Source organism: Ceratotherium simum, chromosome 1, assembly GCF_057802395.1.
Source record: "Ceratotherium simum simum isolate JZ-2026a chromosome 1, ASM5780239v1, whole genome shotgun sequence".
NCBI lineage: Eukaryota > Metazoa > Chordata > Mammalia > Perissodactyla > Rhinocerotidae > Ceratotherium > Ceratotherium simum.
The window spans coordinates 81422466-81447507 of NC_141900.1; the positions used below are offsets into that span (position 1 = coordinate 81422466).

The window sequence follows — 25042 nt, forward strand, 5'->3', positions numbered from 1 at the left end:
TACTCCACTGGAAATACAAAAATCAGAATAGCAAAACCACTACCTTGACATCTGATATTTTCAGTAGTTAAATTAATTTTTTAAAAGTTCATAGTCTTATCATTTTCTTGATATTAAAACCTTCACTTTCCAAAGGATAAAACACAAAATGAAATATTTGATTTTTGAATAGTATTTTCCCTAGGTACAAAGAAGATTCCAATTGCCAATAGGTCATAAACTTTGACTTTTAAAAAGATTAATGTATAAATTGGACATCACACCATATGTTATGCTTTACTTAGCCTCAACTGAACCAGAGGTGGACAACTGATCCATGATGTGCCAATCAGATTGTTTAAGCCTGAGAGACCATCACTTACATGATGAAGGGAGCTTAAACTGAAAGATTCAGTAGAGTGGGTGAGAGCCATTGCGTGTCAAAGCAGCAAAACTAGCTGAAATTTTTGAGGTATTAGAGAAACCATATAAAGCGTATAAAGCCAATTTACAGAAAGAAGCAAGATAATACAGCAAAAATGCAGAGAAGCAGCAATAAGACCATGTGGCTCATTCAGAAATAGAGTAGTGTGTTTCCAGATTTTCCAGTCCTTATGTTCAGGTTTGCTGTTAAAGGCAGGCAGGAGGAAATCCTGCCATAGACCTTTTAAAGTACATGGACCCCACATATTGCAAACTCACACAAGAAAAATCAATTTGCTAGAGAACACAAGGGCACCTCTGTCATTTGGTAGCCAGTACTCCACACTGGCAAATCAGGACCCAAGATTCTGAACATCGGCTCTTGTGACTCAATTCAGTCCTAAGGGGAAACACTTCTCCATATCTCCTCCCCTATGACCTTGAAACTGAAAGCAGCTGTGCCAATTGTGGTTGTGCCTCCTTGATGTCAGAGATGGGTATTGTTTCAGAGTGTAGGGTGGACTTGGGCAAGTAGAAGCTCTTGGGTTAGAGAAAAGACCAACTTACTTGTCAAATGTTTCTGTCAGGCAGCATGAGTGCGATAGATTTTTGTACAATGAAATGTGATTTATAATAGTGCAAGATATATATTTTCTTGTTTCTCTTCAAATGCTCCAATTTGTGACTTGAGAGGAATTGACAAATTAGTATAGTATTAGAAACAGTTGTGCATGGTGGGAAAGGATTATTTTATAATGTTAAACAATTCATATTATAAATATATATAAACGTGAGTTGTAATATGCATGGTACTGGTTCTTTACATAACTGAGAGGTTCTGGATATTGTTGAAAAAGGTGATAAAAATCGAAATATAAATTTTATGTATTGACATTATAAAGTTACATTTTTATATTTTATATAATTATTATATAATTATATATAATTATATATAATTATAATTATATAAAAATATTTTATAATATTTTCTGTTGAATGATAATTTTCATATACAATCCTATTAAATTTTGAATTATGGTAGATAAAATTCTCAGTTGTTTCTGAGTTATTGACATTTCCTGTTGCCACTTCCTCATAAGAACCAAGTTTGTCCAAATTGAAATATACACTGTAGTTTAAGAGCTACAGTGACTCAAGGGTGGTTATCTAACTTAGCATTACCATTGATAAAACACAAATTAAGTGAACATTTTGACTATAACAACATAATCAGCAATTTTGCTGAAATGAAAGCAAGAATAAATTTTGTGGAATAAATATATTATTTATTGCTTGCATGTGTCTTTATTTTATTAGTCATCTAAACATCTGCCTATCAGCAGAATACCCAGATATGTACAATAATAATTAAATTCATTTATCTGTGATATTTTGCTGACCTTCAGTAGCAATGAACCATAGGTTTACATAAAAAAAAATTTATCAAGTTTAAGTAGGAGGACTGAATATATTTTATTTACCAATTTGGTATCTTATCACTTTCTAAACATTTGGTCTTATTACTTTCTAAATATGTAAGTCTCCATTGTACTCTTGTGCCATGTGCTACAGATATCATGGGTGGGTCTGCTTTTGTGACTGCTTTTACTTTATTTTTGTTGAGATTCCTGTTGTGTCATTTCCACAAGATTTCTATTGTATCCTTTTAATAATACCCCATTTTTTGATTTGGGCTGATTCGAGTGGGTTTCAATTTTTTGCACTAAACAATTTTATCTAAGATAGTCACAGAGGCACATACAATTTCCCATGTAAATGAAAAAATAAATGGATTCCCAATTGAATTAAAAATCATGTAAACCATAATTTACCAAATTCTGATTTTCTATGTCCTAAGTCTTGTTAAAAATCAGGACTTCTTAAAGAGACTAATGATCCTGCCAAGTTTATCAGTATATGTACTTTTGTTTCTTTGGCTATTTAGACTGATTTCGAGTGAACTATAGGAATGGAACAGATACAAAAAATAACAATTTTACTTTGAATTAGGCTCTATCATTTGGATAGAAAAAAATACAGTCAACTTCATGTATTAAGTGTATTAAGGACCAAAGTGATATTAATGGTATTTGACTAGTACTTCAGACAGAAAACTAAACATTAGTAGAAAAGAACTTCATGTAAAATATTAATGCTATTCAAAAAAGAAATCTCAATTCTTTTTTTTTTTTTTTTTTTTAACTTAAGCACTAATTACAAGGGTAAATCCAAGAGAAACATTTTGTGTTTTTCTGGTTAAAAACACATTGTTCACTGTTTGGAAAATGTTCTCTAATTTAGACAGTTTAGAGTCAGACAATTCTTAGACCTGACAAGATCTTTGTTCAGTTTTGTAAGTCCACCCCCTCATCTTACAGATGAGAAGATTGAGGCCTGGACTGCTAGACTGATTTGTGCAAAGTCACCTAAACCATAAATGGCAGCTTAAAGTATCCTTGTGTCTGGATCATTAGTCCTGTATTCTTTCCCCTATAGAATACTCTCTCTGTAGTTTCTTTAAATAAAACACATTTAAAAAGGAAGTGATTATAATGCAGAAGAAACAGGGCTAATGGCCAATTTTAGAATCTATTCTTATTATTCAGGAGGGCATTACTCTGCGATAGAGAAAAGAAAGTTTAAACAAAGCTATCTGGCCTTAAATTTAGGTTTAATCATACTTTGATTCCATCTAACTCTAAGCATTCATTTGGATGTGATGCAGATAATTCAGATTCTGCCATTTGGTGCCTGAATGCATGGAGAGTCAATCTTGATATGAAGAAAGGATAGAATTGTTGAAGTTCTATAAAGTTTTATTTTCCCGTGGAGTCACAATTCAACCTCTTTCTTTTCCCTTCCTCCTCTGGGGAGTTGACCATTTTCTTGAACTGTTGTATCATTTCCTTCTGTCCAAGGTGACTCCTTGCACTTATGCTTTGAAACCCATCCACATGTACCTTTTCAGGGACCTCATTTTTTTCATACTTTCTGCTTGCTCTCTCTGGAAGGTCTTTCCCATCGACATTTAAATGTACTTATGTTTCTCTTATCATTAAATGCAAGCAAGCAACCAACCTCCTCTATCCCACCAAATGGATGTTCTCTCCCATCCATCTTCTTTCTCTCCTTCTCCTCAGGGCCAAGCTATTTTAAAGATAAATGTCTAATCCCTGTCTCCCCTTTCTCATGACCCATTCATTCCTTAATGCATTTCATCTCAACTTGGCCCTCCCTCACTCACCTAACTCTAACCCCTTGTCCCAAATTCCTTCACAGAAATTGCTCTCTGCTGTTAACACTGGCTGCCTACCTGCTAAATCCAAAGGATATTTTTAAGCCCTTACCTTTCTTGATCCATAGAACCACAGAATGTTACATCTCGAAAAAATCTACATCATCTACTCTAGCCCCCTTAAATTATGGATGTGAAAACTGGAGACCAGAGACTCAAGGTCTTCTCCTTCCTAGCCACTCTCAGCAGTGTTTCCATAGTCAAGGGAAAGAAATGAAATGTCATTTTGCCAAAATATTCTTCACTCTTCGTCTGCCCATCTCTCTACCAGGATAACTAGGTAAAATTCATGATACTGAAAGTGAAATGCTTTCAATAAGAGGTCAGGGTAAAAATGACTTGTCGTTTGCATGTCTCATGAGTCTTATTTGTCAACTTCATGTAGCCAGTTTTCTAAAAAAGCGTGCTGGTAGTTCTAGAATTTTAAAATTATTTATTTTATGAAGAAGAATAGATATTAAAGAGCCAAGAAGAGTTTGACAGGAGTAAAACCTCTTTCTTAGAACGAATAACTTTCTGAAGTGGGCAGTGCTGATACATCTGCATGAGTGAATTTTAACGACTTACACAGTAAAGAAGTAAAGATGCCTCCTGTTACAGATGTGATCTCTCAGCCAGCTAGATAGATTTCTGCTAGAAGAGGAAGAAGCTGTCTTCTCTGCTTCCTTCCTCCTCCCAAAGAAGAGGGATGCTATCTTTAACCTTTACTCTGGCCAGCCGGGATCTCTTCCTGTTAAAAGTCAAGTACTTTTAAGTTTCACACTCATCTGGTGTTTCTCAGCTTCAGGAATTAGGTCAGCATTTAAATATAGAGCAACTCATTATTTAAAAAGTTGGGAGGCTTTGGAGTCATGTCAAGCCTCATCTCCATGAAGCATTCTTACTAGTTCTTACTAACACAATTTGCTTAATATTAATTGAAATTTCCTCAGCATTTAAGTATTTGGTTTGTACCACATATCAAATGTCTGCTTATCTGTTGTCCTGGAACTGCTTCCTAGCTTTTTCTTTTTTTTTCAGGTATGTTTCTTTGCCTACTTAGCTGGTCGTATCCATGAAGAATTTGGAGTCCTTCCAACTAGATGAATGAATATGGACAATTTATTACCTTTCCTAGAGCTTAATCTCCTCATCTCCCCTCATTCCCTAATGGAATACTATTACCTGCTTCATAAAATTGTCAGGAGGATTGTATGTTCCCAGCATGCTTGGCACATGGCAGGAACCTAACACATATTGATTTCCTTTCTTATCGCCCTCATTTCCTCTCTTCCCTCCCTTTCTCTCTCACAGAACCTGTAGCCAAGTCACCTTTGGTCAATGCTTCTTTTTACATTCTCATTGAGTGAATGAGTATTACCATGGGCAGATTAAAGTGGGGACTTATTTTGCATGATAACATTGAACACTGTGTGTGTAACTTGGGGTGACTTGTTCTTGATGGTTCAGAGGACTAGGTATATTATGCAACCTTTTCAAATAATATAATGAATTATTAATCTAAATTAGAAAGGGGTAGACCAGAACCCTGGATTTGTGCCCAGAGACTAGCTCTGCCACGTTATAGGCATATGGTTGCCTGGCTGGGACCAGGACTTTTTGTACACATGCCAAATGAAACTTTACAATGTCTGTTGACGTTCTGTCCTTTCTTTGTTTCTCTATTATTGATGACTTTGCTGCACTACCTTTGTTTTTTTTTTTTGATATATTTTATCATAATGTATGCCCAATAAAACATTACTGGAAAAATGAGTAAGATGAAGGAGGAGGTATATCTTGTTAAATGGTTTCATTAAGTGTTAAAGCTGAAGCCCTCTATGGGCTGTCCACAAGTAGGGGTTCACGACCTTTTACTAAAAGCCCAGTTTTGTCTCCACTCATGTTTATAGAATATGAAATACCCAGCAAGGTAGATTCTGTGCATATATGGAATGTGTGTAATCTTAGGGGTTCAGGAAGACTCTATATGTCCTTCCGCACATTAAATATCTGCCACTCAGCTGACACAAGGTTTCCTTCCACATATATCTGGTTTGAGATTCCTGGTACTGAAATTCTCAGTAGATTGGTAATGATAAGTAATTTGTATCTATAGGGCTTCCTAATTTCAAGACACGACTAATGATCTAATTTCTAGATGAAAGATTGCAAAGCTGCATTAATCTTCTCAAATATGCCCAGACACTAATATTTTGTTGGTTAAAATCAATGCCACTTTCAAAAAATATTTTTCTACTTAATAAAGTATGTAGTAGGATCTAAATTATAAGAATATATGTTTTGACAATAGAAGATAATTCAGTTATTTTTAGACTAAATGGAAAAATAAAAGGAGTCTGTAAACATTTTTTATTTTCTCAAATGGACCCTCATGCCACTTGCTTACCATGGAGTTCAATGATAATAGGCTGGGGATTACTCTATGAAGGATACGCTGAAACCACATGCACATGGGAAAATTTATTTAAGTCTTTTTCTGAGCACATTTGCCTGGTTAATGGATCAGATAGTGAGCTGCCATTTTGGACTCCTTTGGGGGATCAGATAAAGGATTGGTGAGCTTCAGTGGGGAAGGAGTGAATAGGACCACACAGGCTTAGGCGAGGGCCTGGGAGGGGTGACTGAAAGAGAGACAAACAAGACTGGCTTTGCACAGGCACAATTATATGAAGGGCCTAGACCCTGCATCAGAGGAACTCTAGCTGCTGGAAATTGGCATATGGCAATGCGCTAGCAGAGTGGGAAGGGAAATTATCTGGGAGGCAGGAATTATGGCTTGATCTGGGCTTTGCATTAACCAGCTGCACGATTTTAGATAAGCCACTAGTATTTTGGATAAAGCCTCCATTTCCTCAGTTATAAAATAATAGAGTCAGACCACTTAGACCATCTGTTCTACTGGTAACAATCTATGGTTCTAAGAGTAGCTAATCCTTATACCCTATTCTCTATGTAATGAGAATGTTTCTCAAATGCCTAGGTAGAGCTGAGGAAATGTCTATCCACTGTTGTCTTATGAAGATCGATAAAATTTACTTTCAAGTTCTGATTTTGTGTTTCTAAGTTGACTAATATCTCTATGTCAATTTGACTTGCATATACCTCTTTGTTGCTGAGACATGATCTGAGGTATTAAACATGATTTATAAATATTTTCAGAAATAAACTACATACCTTTAAAATCTCCATGTTTGATAATTAGAAAATGCATATCAGAATACTATGAACAATGATAAATTCTGACCTTAATATTCTTTAAAAAAAAAGACTTGCTATGTTGTTTTTACTGTGCATTATATTATACTTTCTTTTAACCTTATAACTCTTATTTTCACCAAAAGTGCTGAGAGAATAATAAGTGGTACAATATTATACCAGAGAATTTCAACACAAACTCTTTTTCCTATTTTATGGTTATTAAATTTCTTGTTCTTTCTGTTTGTTTGGTTTTATCAAATAAATATTACTCATATTAATAATTCATATGCAATCCCATGGATGCTTATATGATATGATTCCAGGTTAAAAATTATCCCTCAATTGAATAAGAAAAGTCAGAGTATGCATATCAAATATTAACTTAGAGATGAAATGCATTATGTAAGAATGAAATTCAATCGAAAGAGATGTGAAATAGATATAGAATTCTACTTGAGGTGAACATATGGAAGATTCTAGAAGAAAATGCTACAATTTCCTAGGCTGGAAGAAACACCAGCAGTTGGTTATGCTACTTGCACAGATGGAAAGAGATGACATATTTTTCTAATAGACGAAAATATTCAAAGGCATAGAAAATTCCAGCAGATGAAGGAACTTTATAACCCATCATATAAACCTGGTTAGAAATTATTACAGAGCTTTGAGAGAGAAAATGCAAAAGGAAGTGGTCATAAAGAGTTACAGAACCATTCAGCCAAGTTTCTGGGCTCTATAGAAGATATTTCCTTTGACTACACTCCTGAACAGAAATGATGGATGAGGATTTCAACTGAAATTGAGCTCTACCAAGGGACTGTGAGTGAGAGTAGGGCAGAGTTTTTAGGAGTTCAGCCCTCTTCTCTCTGTGGAATTAAGAAAAAAGAAATTGCAAGTGACCTGAAATTCAATGAGATAATGTGACCGTTTCAGTGAAAAAGTTCATCTGGTTCACAATGGAAAATAACTGAAATGGGACTTTTGCTGAAACAAGCAACATTTATAGCCACACAACGTATTTAAAAAGACTAAAAAGAAAAGCATTCTAAATAATTCTAAGAGAATAAAAGGTAGACAGAAAAATCAAGGCAGTTCTTTGCATGTTCCTCCTCAAGATTAGAAAGTTGTATTGCAGCAAAGAAGAAGGTAACCAAAGACTGTTGGAAAACATGGAGGGGGCAGAACTGCAGAGGCCTCTGCTCCATTCCTGACCGTGATTTTGCAGCCTGCAAGGCAGATGGAAAAGGACAGAAGGAGGGAACCGAGTTAGCCCAGCTGACAGCCGTTTTTAGAAACAGAAATAATAAGAAGACACAATTATTATGAACTACTTCTAGTCCAGACTCGTCCCAGGTCAGAGATTAGAGTTTTAGGTGTCAGGAAAGGCAGTTCCCAAGTGTTTAGGAATTATTGATTAGAGCATGAGAGATTTAAAAACAAACAAATTCCAACAGTTTATTTAACATAATGAGGTTATATGCAAAACCAATTCTTTTCTTTAAAAATTATTTTATTGAGGTTATATTGGTTTATAACTGTGTAATTTTAGGTGTACGTTATTATATATCAGTTTTTGTGTAGACTGCCTCGTGCCCACCACCAACAGTCTAGATCTTATCCACCACCATACACATGTGCCCCTTTACCCCTTTCGCCCACCCTGCCACCGCCTTCCCCTCTGGTAACCACTAATCTGTTCTCCTTATACATGTGTTTATCTTCCACATATAAGTGAAATCATACGGTGTTTGTCTTTCTCTGTCTGGCTTATTTCGCTTAACTTAACACCCTCAAGTTTCATCCATGTTGTTGCAAATGGGAGGATTTAGTCTTTTCTTATGGCCAAGTAGTATTCCCTTGTGTATATATATATATATACCACATCTTCATTATCCATTCATCATTTGATGGGCTCTTGGGTTGCTTCCACATCTTGGCTATTGTGAATAATGCTGCAATGAACATAGGGGTGCATAAATCTCTTTGTATTGCTGATTTCATGTTCTTTGGATAAACACCCAGTAGTGGGATAGCTGGGTTCTAATTTTTTCTATTTTTAATTTTTTGAGAAATCTCCATACTGTTTTCCATAGTGGCTGCACCAGTTTGCATTCCCAGCAGCAGTGTATGAGGGTTCCCTCTTCTCCACATCTTCTCCAACGTTTGTTATTTTTTGTCTTGTTAATTATAGCCATTCTGACAGGTATAAGGTGATATCTCATTGTAGTTTTGATTTGCATTTTCCTAATAATTAGTGATGTTGAACATCATTTCATGTGCCTGTTGGCCATCTCTGTATCTTCTTTGGAAAAATGTCTGTTCATATCCTCTGCCTATTTTTTTTAATTAATTAATTAATTTTTTTTTGTGAGGAAGATTGGCCCTGAGCTAACATCTGCCAATCCTCCTCTTCTTTTGCTGAGGAAGACTGGCCCTGGGCTAACATCCATGCCCATCTTCCTCTACTTTATATGGGATGCTGCCACAGCATGGCTTGACAAGCGGTGCGTTGGTGCGAGCCCGGGATCTGAACTGGCGAACCCCAGGCCGCTGCAGTGGAATGCACACACTTAACCACTTGCGCCACGGGGCTGGCCCCTCCTCTGCCTATTTTCTGATCAGGTTGTTTGTTTTTTTGATGTTGAGTTGTATGAGTTCTTTATATATTTTGGAAATTAACCCCTTGTCAGATATATAATTTGAAAATACTTTCTCCCAGTTGGTGGGTTGTCTTTTTGTTTGTTCACGGTTTCCTTTGCCTTGCAGAAGCTTTTTAGTTTGATGTAGTCCCATTTGTTTATTTTTTCTGTTGTTTCCCTTCCCTGAGTAGATATGGTGTTCCAAAAGATGCTGCTAAGACTGATGTCAAAGAGTGTACTGCCTATATTTTCTTCTAGGAGTTTTATTGTTTCAGGTCTTACATTCAAGTCTTTAATCCATTTTGAGTTAATTTTTGTGTATGGTGCAAAATAATAGTCTACTTTCATTCTTTTGCATGTGGCTATCCAGTTTTCCCAACACCATTTATTGAAAAGACTTTCCCTTCTCCGTTGTATGTTGTTGGCTCCTTTGTTGAAAATTAGCTGTCCGTAGATGTGTGGATTTATTTCTGGGCTTTCAATCCTGTTCTGTTGTTCTGTGAGTCTGTTTTTGTGCCAGTACCATGCTGTTTTGATTACCTTAGCTTTGTAGTATATTTTAAAGTCAGGGACTGTGATTCCTCCAGCTTTGTTCTTTTTTCTCAGGATTCCTTTGTCTATTCAGGTCTTTTGTTGTTCCATACAAGTTTTAGGATTCTTTGTTCTATTTCCATGAGGAATGTCATTGGGATTCTGTTTGGGATTGCATTGAATCTGTAGATTGCTCTAGGTAATATGGACATTTTAACTGTGTTTATTCTCCCAATCCATGAGCATGTAATATCTTTCTATTTCTTTAAATTTTCTTTGATTTCTTTCAATAATGTCATAGTTTTCATTGTGTAGGTCTTTCACATCCTTGATTAAGTTTATTCCTAGATATTTTATTCTTTTTGATGTAAATTTTAATGGGATTATATTCTTTTTTCTTTTTTGGCTGAGGAAGATTCGCCCTAAGCTAGCATCTGTGCCAATCTTCCTCTATTTTGTACATGGGTCACTGCCTCAGCATGGCTACTGATGAGTGGTGTAGGCCTGTGCCTGGGAACCGAATCCAGGCTGCTGAAGTGGAGCACATTGAACTTAACCACTAGGCTGTGGGGCCAGCCCCAGGATTGTATTCTTGACTTCTCATTCTACTTGTTCATTATTAGTGTATAGAAATGCAACAGATTTTCGTAAGTTGATTTTGTACCCCACAACTTTGCTGTAGCTGTTGATTATTTCTAATAGTTTTCTGGTGGATTCTTTAGGGTTTTCTATATAGAGAATCATGTTATGTGCAAACAGTGAGAGTTTTACTTCTTCCATTCCAATTTGGATACCTTTTATTTCTTTTTCCTGCCTACTATCTCTGGCTAAAAACTCCAATAGTATGTTGAATAAGAGTGGCAAGAGTGGGGACTCTTGTCTTGTTCCTGTTCTCAGAGGGATGGCTTTCAGTTCTTCCCTAAGTAGGATGTTGGCTGTGGGTTGTCATATGTGGCCTTTATTATGTTGAGTTATTTTCCTTCTATACCCATTTTTTTCAGAGTTTTTATCATAAACGGATGTTTGATCTTGTCAAATGCTCTCTCTGTGTCTATTGGAATGATCATGTGATTTTTATTCCTCATTTTGTTCATGTGGTATATCATCTTGATTGATTTGTGGATGTTGAACCATCCCTGCGTCCCTGGTATAAATCCCACTTAGTCATGGTGTATGATCCTTTCAATGTATTGCTGTATTCGATTGGCCAATATTTTGTTGAAGATTTTTGCATCTGTGTTCATTAGCAATATGGCCTGTAATTTTCCTTCTTTGTGTTATCCTTGTCTGGTTTTGGTATCAGGATGATGTTGGCCTCATAGAATGAGTTAGGAAGCATTCCTTTTTCTTCAAGTTTTCAGACTAGTTTGAGAAGGATAGGTATTAAGTCTTCTTTGAATGATTGGTAGAATTCTCCAGAGAAGCCATCTGATCCTGGACTTAACTCTTTGGGAGGTTTTTGATTACTGTTTAAATCTCTTTACTTGTGATTGGTCTATTCAGATTCTCTATTTTTTCTTGATTCTGTTTTGGGAGGTTGTATGTGTCTAATAATTTATCCATTTCTCTAGGTTATCCAATTTGTTGGCATATAGTTTTTCATAGTATTCTCTTATAAGCCTTTGTATTTCTGTAGTATCCATTGTAATTTATCCTCTTTTGTTTTCAATTTTATTTATTTGAGCCTTCTCTCTTTTTTTCTTAGTGAGTCTGGCTAAATGTTTGTCAATTTTGTTTATCTTCTCAAAGAACCAACTCTTAGTTTCATCGATCCTTTCTATTGTTTCTTTAGTCTCTATTTCATTTATTTCTGCTCTAATTTTTAATATTTCTCTCCTTCTGCTGACTTTGGGATTTCTTTGTTCTTCTTTTTCAGTTCTGTTAAGTGTAGTTTAAAATTCTTTATTTGAAATTTTTCCTTTTTTTGAGGTAGGCCTATATTGCTATAAATTTCTCTCTTAGCACTAATTTTGTTGCATCCCCTGAGTTGGTTTGTCATATTTTCATTTTCATTTGTCTCCAGGTATTTTTTGATTTCTCCTTTGATTTATTCACTGACCCAATGTTTGTTCAGTAGCACGTTGTTTAGTCTCCACACGTTTGTGACTTTACCAGCTTTTTTCTTGTGGTTGATTTCTAGTTTCATAGCATTATGGTTGGAAAAGATGCTTGATATGATTTCAATCCTCTTAAATACATTGAGGCTTGCCTTTTTCCCAACATATAGTCTATATTTGAGAATGTTCCATGTGCACTTGAGAAGAATGTATATTCTGCTGTTTTTGGATGGAATGTTCTATAGATATCTTTTAAGTCCATCTGGTTCAGCATTTCAGGTAAGGCCACTGTTTTCTTCTTGACTTTCTGTATGGATGATCAATCCATTGATGTAAGTAGGGTACTGAGGTCCCCTATTATTACTGTGTTGCTGTCAATTTCTGCCCTTAGGTCTGTTAATAGTTGCTTTGTATACTTTGGTGCTCTTGTGTTAAGTGCATATATATTCATAAGTGTGATGTCCTCTTGGTGGAATGTCCCTTTTATCATTATATACTACTCCTCTTTGTCTCTCATTATCTTTTGTATCTTGAAGTCTGCTTTGTCTGATATAAGTATGGCAACATCTGCTTTCTTTTGTTTGCCATTTGCTTGGAGTATCATCTTCCATCCCTTCACTCTGAGCCTATGTTTGTCTTTAGAGCCGAGATATGTTTCCTGGAGGCAGCATGTTGTTGGGTCTTGTTTTCCAATCCATCTAGCCATTCTGTGTCTTTTGATTGGAGAATTCAATCCATTTACATTTAGAGTGATTATTGATATATGAGGGCTTAAACCTGCCATTTTATTTCTTGTTTTCTGTTTGCTCTATATTTCCATTGTTTCTTTTCCTTTGTATTTCTGATTGCCATTTCAGTTTGGTGGTTTTCTGTGATGGTTATCTCAGTTTTTTCTTTATTTATGATTTGTGGGTCTGCTCTGATTTTTTGTCTGGTGGTTACCATGAGGTTTGTATAAAAGATCTCATAGATGAGATAGTCCATTTTCCGATAGCCTCTTATCTCCATTAGCCTAAGCAGGTTCCATCCTTTTCCTCTTCCCCTTCTGAGTTATTGTTTTCACAAATTGTTCCATTTTGTGCTGTGAGTTTGTGACTAGATTGAAATGTTTATAGTTATTTTTGATGCTTTCCCTCCCTTTATCTTTTATGTTATAATTAAGTGTTTACTAACCTGTTCTGATAGAGAGCTGCAATTTTCTGATTCTATCTGTCTATTTACCTTCTTGCTCAAGGTTTTGTAAACCTTTGCTTTTTAGTTTCAGATGGGAAGGCTCCTTTCAACGTTTCTTGTAAGGCAGGCCTAGTGGCGATCAACTCCCTCAGCTTTTGTTTATCTGGGACAGTTTTTATTTCTCCATTGTATCTAAAGGATAGTTTTGCTGGATGGAATATTCTTGGCTGAAAGTTTTTGTCTTTCAGTATTTTAAATATATCATTTCATTCTCTCATAGCCTGTAAGGTTTCTGTTGAGAAATCCACTGAAAGCCTGATAGGGGTTCCTTTGAAAGTTATTTTTGTCTGTCTTGCTGCCCTTAATATTTTTTCTGTCATTGACTTTTGCTAGTTTTACTAATATATGCCTTGGAGAAGCTCTTTTTGCATTGATGTAATTAGAAGTTCTATTGGCTTCATGTACTTGTAAGTCCAGTTTTTTCCCCAGGCTTGGGAAGTTCTCAGCTATTATTTCTTTATTTCTTTGAACAAGCTCTCTGCTCCTTTCTTCCTCTGGAATAACTATAATCCTTATGTTACTTTTCCTAATTGAGTCAGATATTTCTCATTTCTTCATTTTTAAAAAATCTTAGTTTTCTCTCCTCCTCCACCTGATGCATTTCTATATGTCTATCTTCTAATTCACTAGTTCTGTCCTCCATAAGGTTAGCTTTGTTTTTTATGGTTTCTAGATTATTTTTTTATCTCATTAGTTGTGTTCTTCATATCCAGAATTTCTGTATAGTTTTTTTTTAAGGGTTTCAGTCTCTTTGGTGAAGTATTCCTTCTGCTCATTAATTTTACTCCTGAGTTCATTGAACTGTCTTTCTGAGTTTTGTCATAACTCATTGAGTTTCTTTATGACAACTATTTTGAATTCTCAGTCATTTAGATTGTAAACTTCTGTGAGTTCAGGATTGGTTACTGGAGACTTGTCATTCTCCTTCTCATCTTTAGTGTTACAGTAGATCTTCATGGTGTTTGATGAATTGATCCTTTGCTGGAACATTTGTGGTAGTATCAGGTCACAGATTCCACCTGCAACCACTGGGGGGGGGGCAGGAGCTGTGTTTTCTGATCCTGCCCCATCTGCTGGTAGTTGTAACGGTGCATTTGCGTGGGCTGGCTGCAGTCCCTCAGCAGGTTGCACTCATGCGGGCAGGGCCTCTGCACTTGGCCGGCAGGTCATGCACACACAGGCAGGGCCTCTGTGCTCAGCAGGTGAGTTGCTCTCATGCGGGCAGGGCTGCTGCACTCTACAGGGGACTGGCTGAGCTCCTGAGCTAGGCAGGAGGTGTGCTTTCTTTCATGTGGGCTAACACTGGGCTCACAGGTGGTTTGGTTGAGCTTCTGTGGTTGGTGGGTGGGATGCCTTTGCAAGGGCTGAGCAGCCGCCACTTTGTGGGGAGCATTCCCATGGCAGGGCCGCTGAAGCACAGAGGGCACTCCCAGGGGCCAGGCTACCACTCAGAATGTGTTCGCACACTGCCAGGCTGCCCCTGCCTCCACTTACAGTCGTGCCTGCTGCTGTGTGAGGATCCACCAACTGGATCACTGCTGCTGGGGAGGGGGGGGAGTCCATTCACCTAGTTCCACTGCTTCCTGGGGATCCAGTCCACCCACCTTCAGATGTATGGTTGCATGGATCTCTCAGGTTTCCTGTTGTGCTGTGTAGGGAATCCTCCATTGGTTAATGAATGTCTGTTTAGTTGTAACTTAGAGGGGAGAGACAAAGGGAACAACTCACTCTCATGATGCTGACGTCACTCCTCCAGCTTTCTTTAAAAACCAATTTTAAAATAAGTTTTCAGTGTAACTTAAATGTTAGCCCTAGTAAGTAGAGGAGCTGGGATTTAAACCAAGCCGTTTGGCTCCAAAAGCCATACTCATTACACTGCCTACCTTTTACTGACCATCTCTTAAATATCAACGTTCCTCAGGGTTCTGTGCTGGGCCCTATTTTATTCTCTGCCTCCACACTCTTTCTGAGAAATCCCATGCATCCCTGTGCTTCAGTGACTACATGCTGATCATCTTCAAATATATATTTCTCTCTCAGACCTATCTCATGAGCTTTAGATTTAAACATTCAGCTACATGCTTCACAGCTCCTCATGAGTGTCCCACAGGGAACTCAGACTTAACATATAATAAATAAACTCATCATTTAACCCTTCCAAACCCTTCACTAAATTTATAGCTCCTTCTGTGCTGCTGTGTGGCAACCCTGTTTTGTTTTTCCTCCTTGTCCCATATCTTGCTTTCCAATATAGTATATTTCTCTGATTCTTGTGCTTTTAAGTTTAGTTTTTACTTTTCTGTGGTTTGTATATTTTGAAAGCTACCTTAAATCCATTATGGAACAATAATAAATAAATGAACTAATAAATAAAAAAAATAATAAAAGCAAAATCTCCATGTGGCCGTGAGGAAGGACACATCCACAAGTTGTCATGATCTCTCCAGGAGATGGCGCTCACAGTGTATTTTTCTTTTAGGTTTTCATATTGAGAAAAATTTCACAATTTCCTTATATGGATAATTAATTCAAAGCAATATGATGTTTCATGTTTTATTATCTTTCAGACGGTCCTCTGGCCTACCAAGACTTGACCTAATGACTTTGTGTTCTTATTTTAGAGATGAAGGTAGTGTTTGGGAGTAAAATTACTAGAAGGAACAACATTTATGATGGGGGAGAATTGGTGGTATGAGGTGAGAGGAAGCACATACCTCAAAGCCCTTGATACTATAATCCAATAAACAGAAAGTAATAATCTTATTATTATAGAGTGGGAAATATACAAGCTGGAAAGTAGAAGGGAAGATAGAGATTTGGTAGAGAGCACTAACAACTGAATATATATCTAGGGTTATCTGCAAAAATAAAGAGGCAAAACCATATTTTAAAGGCAAGTACATAGTGTGGTCCTGGCACTTCACTTATAAGATGCGTGATCTTGAGTAAGGTCTTTTTCCACTGTGGCCTTTAGGTTACTTCTCTTTAGAACCACAAAATTGAGCTGGATAATCTCTATGGATACTACAGTTCTAAAATTCTACATTTTCCAAAAAGAGCTACAGAGTAAGGGGGAAAAGTAATTGCAAGTTCAACTGGTGAAAGATATGGGCTAAGAGAGCTTTCGTGGCCTTATGAAAAGTTAATTTACAGGTTCTTGCACAGAACTAGTTTGTTGATGGATAGTAACTTTGGGTCACTATTATTAACCCTGGCTTTATATTAGGTCCACTGGGGAGAATTTTAAGTTATAGCCATGGCTGGGCCCCACCCAGACCAACAAAACAAAATCTCTGAAGATAGGGCCCAGATCAGTAGTTGTTAAAAAATGTTCCAGGCAATTCTAATCCACAAACAAGATTAAGAACCACTGATCTAGATAATCAGAAAGACTGTTAAAGCTGAAAACCTTTACTGGGGATAAACAATATTCTTAATAGTGAAAGGTGTCGGCATAAGCATGGAAGGGAAAAAGATGAAAGGAAAATAAGAATGTAAAAGAAGAAAGAGAGAGAAGATATTGAGTATATAAACCTAGGAAGAAAAATACAGAATAATAGAGGATCACATGGTAGGGATACTGCCAAACTCAAGTTGTCATTGCATTTGGAAAATTTAATCCAATGAAGATAATTGCTCCATTATAAAAGAAAAAACATTTTTCTTCACCCTTCATTCCATACCTTCAACTCCATTGTCACTGCTGGGAAATGAAAATCCTGAATGCAAGAAATGTTTGGAGTGAGAAATAACACAATCATGTTTTTATAACTTACATCATGTTAGCTGGAACCTCTTCTCTCCTCTTTCCAGATGGAAAAGGCTAAGTTTAAGGCACCTCTTTGCAGACAGAGTGCTCTATCTATGGTCTCTTTCTTATTGAACTTTTTGTTGAATTAGATTACAGGTGACTTTATGGTTCTCTATCTGATTTTAGTGTTTTGTCCCAAATAAGTCTGCAAGTTTTTTAAGTAAAAAGGATCATTTTTTTATCCACTTATATCAAATTGCTTAGTTCAATTCTGGATGGAGAGAAACTATTTGTTGCTTGGTTCACTGGACTTGAAAGCACTAAAAAACAAAAGAAAGAATCATATTGTGTATGTGTTTCTTTCTTTGTAAACATATAAGATTGCTATTGTTGGGGAATCTCATGCCATAGAAAGTTTACACTAGAGTGAAAATGCAGAGGAAAACTACAATGATTTTTCAAAGAAAATAAGATAAAATGAAATTTCTGTTTAAACTACACACACACACAAACACAGAGTTTTGTATATAATTTTAAGAGATTTATTATGTTCTTTAAGGCCATCTATGGATTTCTATTGGGCCCTGGGTTTCAGGATATATCCAAGAAGGATCTGGATTGGACATATGTACAAGTTTAGCTGCTGTCTTTGACTTCTTAAATGAATATACACTTAAGTGGTTTTGTATATATGAGTCAATTTCTGGTGAAAGACACAGAAGTAGAGTTGGACCAATGGAAAAAAAAACTGTTCTTGTGTAGGATGACTCAACATCATAAAGTTGTCAGTTCTCCCTAAGTTAATTTAGACTTTTAATGCAATCCAATAAAAATACCAGCAAACACTTTTTAATGGAGCTAGACAAATTGAATCTAAAGTTCATACAAAAAAATTCAAGAATAGCCATAAACATACTGAAAAGGTAAAACTATGAGAGGGACTAGCTCTACTAGACATTAAAACACACCACAAAGTCAGTATAACTAAATCAGTGTGATACTGGCTCATAAATAGACTAGAGGAATAGAAAAGGGAAAAAAAATCCAAAGATAGACACAGCATATGTGGAAATTTAGTATAAGTTAAAAGTGGTATCTCAAATTACTGTAGGAAAGATAGACTTGGTAGTAAAATGTCCTGAGACAACTGGGTGACAATTTGGAGAAAAAAATATAATTAGATACATACCTCATACTATACACAAGAATAAACTCCTATACTAACCTAAATATACTATAGACAAGAATAAATGGGACAGGAATATAAATGTGAAAAAACAAAAAAAACCCATATAAGTAGTGGAAGAAAACATAGGTAAACTCCTCTTTAACTTCAGTGTAGGGAAAGGATTTAAACTATATTCAAAATCTAGAAACAATAAATAAATTGATACATTTGCCTACATAAAAATAAAATTATTTTATTTGTATGCAAAGAATGCCATTAACAAAATAAAAGATAATTGAGGGTTTTGCATGGAAGGAGCTTGGAAGTTGCCACTTGGTTCTAACAAGTAAAAAACTGAACAGGGTGAAAAATCAATAACTCTTCTTGAAACCTTAAGAGAAGTGAGGACACAGGGCAAGCTGCTGCTCCCAAAATTGGAGAGACAGACAGGTGAATAGAATTAGTTAACCAGAGGCACAGGTTAATATCTTGATGGGGTATTATTAGAGACTAACCAACCTCGGTGGGGTGGGGAGGAAATAGCCAACTCCAGCCAACTCTAGCCATCCTCTCCTACCTAAGTGGGGAGGAAAGAAACCCTGAGAAACACTTGTGAAGTTCACAGTCCACCGGCATAGGCTCATTAAAAGGCTGAGACCTAATCATAGGATTATAGAACATTTCTTTTCCCCCACACTTTAGCACTATAATACTAAAGGCCTATTTACAGCAGTTCCTTTTATCTGGTACATCATGTGTGGCTATCAAGAAAAAATTACAAAGCATAAAAGGCAAAAGAATACAATTTGGAGAGACAGAGCAAGCATCAGAATCAGTCATGGTGGGGATGTTGGAATTACCAGTAGAGAGTTTAAAACAGCTATGCTTAATATGCTAAGGGCTCTGATAGATAAAGTAGACGGCATGCAAGAAGAGATGGGCAATATAAGCAGAGAAATGGAAATCCTAAGAACCAAAAATAAATGCTAGAGATAAAAAACACTGTCAGAGAAATGAAGAATGCCTTTGATGGCTTATGAGTAGACTGAATACGACTGAGGAAAGAGTCTCTGAGCTTGAGGCTATCTCCACAGGAATCTCTAACACTGGGAAGCAAAGAAAACAAAGACTGAAAAGAAATAGAACAGAATATTCAACGACTATGGGACAACTACAAAAAGTATAAAGTTCATGTAATGGGAATACCAGAAGGAGAAGAACGAGAGAAAGGAACAGAAGAAATATTTGAAACAATGATGACTGAGATTTTCTCCATATTAATGTTAGACATCAAAGCACAGATCCAGGAAGCTCAGAGAACACCAAGCAAGATAAATGCAAAAAACTACAGCTAGGCATATCATATTCAAACTACAGAAAATCAAAGATAAAGAAAAAATTCTGGAAGAAACCAGAGGAAAAAACCCCTTATCTATAGAGGCACCAAGATAAGAATTACATCTGACTTCTCCTCAGAAACCACGCAAAGAAGAAGAGAGTGGAGTGAAATATTCAAGTATTGACAGAAATAGCCCACCAACCTAGAATTCTGTACCCTGCAAAATTATCCTTCAAAAGTGAAGGAAAAATAAAGACTTTCTTGGACAGACAAAAATTGAGGGAATTTGTTGCCAGTAGACCTGCCTTGCAATATATCTTAAAAGAAAATCTTTAGAGAGAAGTAAAATAATACAGTCAAAAACTTGGATCTACATCAAAAAAAGGAAAAGCATCAAAGAAAGTATGATTGAGAGTAAAATAAAAACTTTTATTTTTCTTATTCTTATTGATCTAACAAATAACAGTTTGTTCAAAATAATAATAGCAACAACATAATTATATACATTTATGTATATATCATATATATGCTTATATATGTTTACATGTAAGTAAAATGAATGACAGCAATGATGACAAGGGACAGAGGGAAATATTAAGATTACTTTCTATTATCATAAGGTACTCACACTGCCCATGAAACGGTATAGTGTTATTTGAAAGAGGACTTTGATTAATTGTAAATGTATAATGCAAACTCTAGGGCAACCAATAAAAAAAGTAAAAAAATAAAGTATAACTGATATGCTAAGGTGAGAAAATTGAATGATATAAAATGGTCAATTAAAACCATAAAAGGCAGAAAAGAATGGAAGACAAAAATAGGAACTAAGAATAAGAGCAACAAATAGAAAACAGTAACAAATTTGGTAGATATTAACCCAACTAGATCATTAATCACTTTGAACGTAAATAGTCTAAATGTACCAATTAAAAGGCAGAGATTGTGAGATGGAATCAAAAACAGGACCCAACTATATGTTGTCTACAAGAAACCCACTTTAAATATAAAGGTACATATAGATTAAAATTAAATGGATAGAGGAAAACATACACCCAATTTTGATAATTATATAATGGTTATGTAAGATGCTAACATCTGAGAAATTGGGTGAATGGCATATGTAAGACATTGTAGTATTTTTGCAACATTTTTATAAGTATGAGATTGTTTCAACTGGAAAAATTAGAAGATAAGGTAATTAATAAAATAATTAAATATATCTGCATGACATGAAAATTTTTTTAAATATATTTTTGTTTGAAACATTAAACTGTGCTAACATTTACAACAGTTCGATTTTAAAATATTCTCTTAATTTTAAATGATATAATATAGAATGCATAACATTGCAGTTTCAAGCACTTATCTGTAAATAAAAAATTAAAAAAGTGAATTTTTGAAGCATATTCAGTTAATTAAGTTAACAAGTTGAAAACAATGAATATATATGTTCAGAAAGAAACCTGAGAACTTGGTAAACTTTGGAAAAAAGTTTTTTGTTTTCTAAAAGTATCCAGGTAAAATCAATGAATTACATGGTATAAATAATTGTTTCAAAAACAGGGGTTTTCTTTTAGACAGAAAATAAGACTTTGTAAAACATTGAAATGACAGTGTGAACACCTCTACTTAGGCCTTTTCAAAGGCTGTTTTCAACTGAACATAGTTGTTCAATTGGTCCCAATTCAAAAAAAATTGCAGTTAAAATGAGCCAATTTAGGTCCAAAAAATATTGTTTTCAACCCTAGACATATGTTAGAGTTGTTGATTTTAACAGTAGATTGCCAGATTGATGCACTTACTTGGTCACTGTAAACTACTTATAAAAAAGGAGAACGTTAGGTACATTAGCTGAGAGAACATCTTTGAAAAATCTATGAAATGAAGGATTTTCACTTTTCTCTGGTATGATATTTGGATGCCATAGTATGCAGTTATTGGGGAGTTTTTTTGGATTATCAGGTATGAAGTTGTTCTGAACAGTTTTGCCTATAACTAGAATTTATAAGCTCTGTCTTGACGTTTTTCTGCAACACATATTTATTTGCAGACAGAGTGCCCTGTAACTAGAAACTAATGGGCAGCTTTCTCTTTCTTCTGCTTCATTCTTTAATTACAGAAATAGTTATAATTACAGGTGAATATTGGAAACTTAACAAAAAGTGGTTTTATTTATCCTAGATGCACTTAGCCCTCTACATACACACAGTAGTCCTCAAGGTGAGTACCTGCTGTTATTTTTCTTTCTCTCTTCCTTTGTACCTCAACTGTCACTGCTTTAACAATTTCATGGCTGGGTTTTAGACTTTAAACACTATCTTTAGCCTATGACCTCACTTTCTCCTGCCCTTTGGACCAGGCATTTCCACTTGTATTCTGTCTTTGCTCTTTAGTTCCATTTGAAGGGCTCTGGCTTGGATTCGTTTCGTTGGCTATCTTAGAATTTCTTCAGATTACATACTTGCAGTAATAAACTGCTCCTTGCAGTCTAAGTTGGTCTACTTTAGCCATGATAAAGGAAAGATTCTGACAAGCAGGGTGATTACAGAACCATCTAAACACGAATTTCTAGAGCATGGATATCAGATTGGAAAAAGTGGGTCTTCGTTACATCGTGGGCCTCTTCACTAGGATAACCTCAGACTGTGTAACCAGTTTAAGGGATAGCCTCAGTACTGCTCTATCAGCCCTCACAAAATCAGAGACTCTGTAAAAGGTAAGGAGTTGCAAGGCAAAAGGTAGGAGACCCCAAACTCCAAATGTAAAAGTTCCCCAGCTGGACCTTTTGAGGTAGACAGTGCCATTGCTGCAATGATACTATGTCAGTGCAAGCTACTCCAGATCTTAGTTTCAGAATCAATGCATTGCCGGTGGTGGTGGTTGGGGGGTCCATATCCCATTTAATGTTGTCTCTAGGTCAGCAGATCTGTATTCCAGGAATTCCTAAGTGCTAATGAAGGAGCCAAAAGATATGAGCCAGAATGGAGACTCATTCATTCTGGCCTAAGAAAATGCAATTGAGATATTCACAGTATAAAAAAAAAAATTGCACTGGATAATGGTTAAAAACAGGAAGCAAGACTCTATTCAAAACTAGTGCAATGGGATTCAATTGAATTCAAGCCCACCAAAACAAAAGGCAGGAGAAATTTTAAGCTCTGGAGTGAGCTAGTAGAAGAGTTCTGGAGGATATTAGGGAGAGGTTGGTCATGTGACCAGGCCATTTGTGTTTGCTGATTTATCCAGTTAGGCTCCTACTCTGTCACAGAGACTGAAAGATAGGGGCACTATGTTTCTAGATGTTTACATTTCTGGGAAAAGATTTACATCTCAAAGGCACGGAGAAAGAATTTATAACTGCAAATTTTCTAAAGTAAATGCTCAAGTAAAGGGAAGTCAAGGGCCCATAGTCAGGAAGAAAGTGTCTAAAATTAAGTCAAGCTGAGAGGATCATTAAGGCCATCTCGGGCAACAGGTGAGGGGAGTCTCCAGGGAACACAGGAAGTTCTAAACCCTTGCCAGGTCCAGAGAGTGAGAAGAGAGTACCAAGTACCAGTCAGTTAAGAACTTCTTGCCCCCTTTCTTCTTCTCTCTTGAGAAGGAGTTGATGTTTCAACTGTTTTTACTCAAGTCTGAAAAGTCTGGCTCAGAAGGCTTCTCCGTGGAAGAGGAAGTTGAAAATCATGCCGGGCATTGAGCTTGTTGTGGGTCAATCCTAAAATGATACCCAATATTGCTTTTTTCTCACTTCCATTTATATATTTTCAGGTTGAATCTCACCCCTTTGTTCTTCCAGCCATCTTACTTGTCCTGGAAGTCATCCAGCATCTCTCCCCTCCCTCAGTCCACTCTGTTGAAAAGAAAAGGGGACACAATTTGAATTAATTATTTATTAAGTGTAAGAATGCAGTGAAGACAAAGTTAAAAAATAAAGATCAGACATCACAATGCTAAGAACTCAAAGAAGCTTCTGAGAAGCAAGATTGAGGGCTTGTTATCGCTGGGGTGGAGTTTGAAACTTTTGTGACTTTCAATTCAACATACATGTTAGAAGAATAGCACCAAGCAGCTAGTGTGTTTGGTCCTCTAGTTGTTGGCAGTTCATCCTTCTTTTTCGAGGGAAAAGCACTGGATATTGGGAAAGCCTAATAAAATGTCCAATGCCTCCGAAATAATCTAGCTTGTCAAGTAGTTATCAGGATATATAAAGAGAAGGTTATTGATCCTTGATCCAGTTCCTTTCTGAAGAAACAAAGGCCAACTCGGGGCCAGACACAGGGACAATTTTACAAGAATTCTCTCACTTAGTCCTATCAACAAACATATGATGCAGACTTTATTATTATTTCTATTTTATGGATGAGAAAATTAAAACTTGGCAAGGGAAATATTGTGTCCAATGCAAATGCTGTAGTTGGGTCTGAATGCGATCAGATAATTGTAGAACTCGCAACATTAATCATATCGCCATCCTGAGTCAGATGCTGTTAAAGAAAAAAATTTGCACTGTGCACTTGTTAAAAATGACAAGGAAGATTTTATTCAAGACTATTGCAATAGGAGATAGAGATTGAACTCAACTCTGAATACAGTAGGGACAAGTGGGGATGTATAGCCCATGAGTAGGGCGAGGGAGTGGATGGAAAATTACTAAGAAGAACTTGGTTAGGTGCCAAGGGTGAGAGGGAAGAGCAACTTGATGTGGTATTAAGACGGAGGAAAAGGAGCTTGAATGGATATCGAGGGTGGGGATTCTTAATAAACTGGTTTAGCAGGATTCTCTGCTAGAACTGAGCTCCTCAGGCCAAGGAGGGAGGGAGTGGGGAGAAGGAAGGACCCAAAGAGCCTGACTAAATTTTGGTCAAAGAGAGAGTCCTTGTCAATGCAGTAGTGAATTAAATAGCTGAAGATAGAGTTTAGAATGGGAAAAAATATATAAAATTGTTTTTGAAGTTTTTTAGATAGAAATTTGGTTAATTTGTACATTCTGGTTTATGAGAATAGGCTTTGGAAAACTTTTGGGTCTCGTTTCCTAGTGGTCTTGTCCTGATTAAGTTACTCATATTCACAAGAAACCCTAATACATCAGTATATATTCTGATATTCAGGAGGGGGGTAAAGAAGAATAATGTGGAAGTGTTTCACATTTTTTTATTGCAGAGTTTAGTATTTATTTCTTTCATATAGGTACAACTCCATTATTTGGATTTTGTGAGTATCTCTCACACTTGTCACTCTCCTTCCTTGCCATCCAACTCAATCCTTTTCTTTTTATGCTGTCTTCCTTTCCTAAATAGAAAAAAAAGGAGACTTACTCTTCTTTTTTCTTTTTATGTCTAGAGTCCTATTTTCAATTTATTTTATTTTTGTCTCATAATTTTTAGGTCCTTAGAATGCTGAGTTAGTTACTTTTCTTCCTTAAA

The 25042-nt window shown here is 36.1% G+C and overlaps 1 long non-coding RNA gene across 2 annotated transcripts in view; it reads left to right on the forward strand.

Moving 5' to 3' along the window:
• LOC147918258 (uncharacterized) overlaps positions 1–25042 on the forward strand; it is a 199257-nt gene that overhangs the window by 65842 nt on the left and 108373 nt on the right. The window contains exon 3 of one of the 2 annotated variants that reach the window (XR_015552067.1): positions 4718–5740. The exons of the other annotated variant lie outside the window; for it this stretch is intronic. This is a non-coding gene — a long non-coding RNA (uncharacterized LOC147918258). Of the gene's footprint in view, positions 1–4717; positions 5741–25042 lie in introns of those variants that run through there. 2 annotated transcript variants of the gene reach the window in all.